The sequence below is a fragment of the Magnolia sinica genome, chromosome 7 (assembly GCF_029962835.1).
Source record: "Magnolia sinica isolate HGM2019 chromosome 7, MsV1, whole genome shotgun sequence".
NCBI classification, from domain to species: domain Eukaryota; kingdom Viridiplantae; phylum Streptophyta; class Magnoliopsida; order Magnoliales; family Magnoliaceae; genus Magnolia; species Magnolia sinica.
The window spans coordinates 68,182,552-68,184,635 of record NC_080579.1 but is presented as its reverse complement, the minus strand read 5'-3'; the positions used below and the strand labels follow the sequence as shown (position 1 = coordinate 68,184,635).

General features: G+C 38.5%; 1 non-coding gene across 1 annotated transcript; it reads left to right on the top strand.

The window, feature by feature from the left end:
* The first annotated feature begins 895 nt into the window (after window positions 1-895).
* Window positions 896-1,000, top strand: LOC131252448 (small nucleolar RNA snoR99). The gene has a single exon (XR_009174468.1). It is a non-coding gene; the product is annotated as a small nucleolar RNA snoR99 (small nucleolar RNA).
* The last annotated feature ends 1,084 nt before the right edge of the window (window positions 1,001-2,084 follow it).

Here is a 2,084-nt window from a genome sequence, read left to right as displayed (position 1 = left end):
ATAATTTAAAGTTAATGGATGGAGTGGATATATAAAATGCATCACAGTAGGCCCCACGGTCCTAAAACCCAACATCTCAAAGGGGTCGTCCGTCATGCGCCCCTCCAAAACCCATAGTGCCCTCCCAAAAACAAAACCCGTCTGTCCGCCATTTTCTCCCGCGTGCAGCAGCCGAAAACCCATCTCTCAATCTCTCTCTCTTGCACTCAGCCTCTCTCTTTCCCTTGCCCTCTCTTGATCTCCCGCTCTCCCTAACCCTCTCTCCTTGTCTCTTGGCCGCATTCCCCTCTTTTTGTTTTCAAAACCCCCTTTTGCCGTAAGAAGGAGAAGAAGGAGAAGAAGAAGGAGAAGGAGAAGAAGAAGAAGCACGGTTAGTTTCTCTCTCTCTCTCTCTCTCTCTCTCTCTCTGTTTCTGAAATCTATTACATTTACATGCTCAATCCTTTAATCCCTATGATTCCCTATGAATGGAAACTGATCATGTCACCTTGAATCCTTCAATCCCTATGCATTCTTTCAATCCTTCAATCCGCATTCCCCTCTCTCTGTTTCTGAAATCTAAAAATGCTTTGTGGGCTCCACCATAATATGTGTTTGCGGGCCATTCATTTTTTCCAGCTCATTTTAGAGCCAAATCTCAGGTGGACCACACCATAGGAAACTGTGGTGATTGAACGCCCACCATTAAATACTTCCTAAGGTCATAAGAATCCCTCGTTTTGTGATTTTTGAATTTTTTTTAAAGGTGTGTTTTTGGATCTGTTATCATATACACAATAACGTTTGTGTATGTGCTTGTTTGCATTTTTTTACATCGTGGGTTATTCTATAGACGGGTTGTTGGGTGTATGTAGTATTGGGACTAAAACGTCTGCCCCATTAGTTGATATGTTGTGTGCCTTATGGGATGAACATGTCCCTTACATAGGACTCCCATCTGATTCATTTTGTTAGCTAATTTCTATCTTGTATTTAGTTAATCATAGACGATGGGATGTTTCATTTTCTGTTTTGTTTGTTTAATTGATACTCTGGTAGTGCATGCTTGATACACAGGCACATTGAATGAATTGTGGAGTTGTGAGTCAGTTTTGTTGAGCATTTCTAGCTCTTTTTCATCTACTATAGTTTTTCAGGTGTTTTTCATTTCTGACCATCCAATATTGTCCCTCCTATCCAATGATCAGGTACCCAAATAAGAATGATTGTTGTTCATGATGGATCTAAATTGGCACATGAATCATCTACCACCCTCTACCAGAGTATCAAAGTTTTTTCTTTGGGTTGTTTTACATGTTGTCCATGTGTGTTTGATCTGATAATCCAATAAAATCTGATCAAAACAGAGGAAAGATGCTTGGGGATGTGTGAGACTCGTTTAACCCACATGGTGATTGTGTGAGATTCAGTTCAATTTGATTGAAATTCAGAATGGAAATGTCCCAGTGAAGGGATGAATAACCTGCTACAAGATTGGTTTGCTTTATGTTCCCTCACTGATTATGAAAATATCTATCGAAAATCAGGTTCAATCATCATGAAAATATCTAGTTTTCTTCTCCAATTTAGCCCATTGGAGGTGGTTACTTCTGTTTATAGTCATGTCGGAACCATTTGAAGCTCGGGCCAAATTGTTTATGGTTGTTTGAATTCTGAAGGAAACAAAGGAACCATGTAATCTGAAAAATCTTGGCATGGCATTCCTTAGTAAATCATTACAAATGAGCAGCTTTTTTCAAAATGTCTCTAGTCGTTTGCATTGCCGGATTAAAGTCAACCTTGGGAGGTGCTTCCATCTGTAGCGAGGTCTATTGTTTATGGTGTGGTCTGCACCCTTAAAAATTATGGTGAAACAAACCATGCTAACCATGAAAACTTGTTTGATTGGTTCCAAGTGTAGTTGACTGTAAATGAGTAGTAATTATTTACATTTTCATTATGCATGAATTAAATTAATTTGCATTATGGCATGTTATATAAGTTTTAGATTTTTTAAAAAAAGGTCCAGTGCAATGTTTATTTGCTATCCAACATGTTGATTTATGTTAGACAGATCTAGATGAAGGAAAAACATAAATATCATC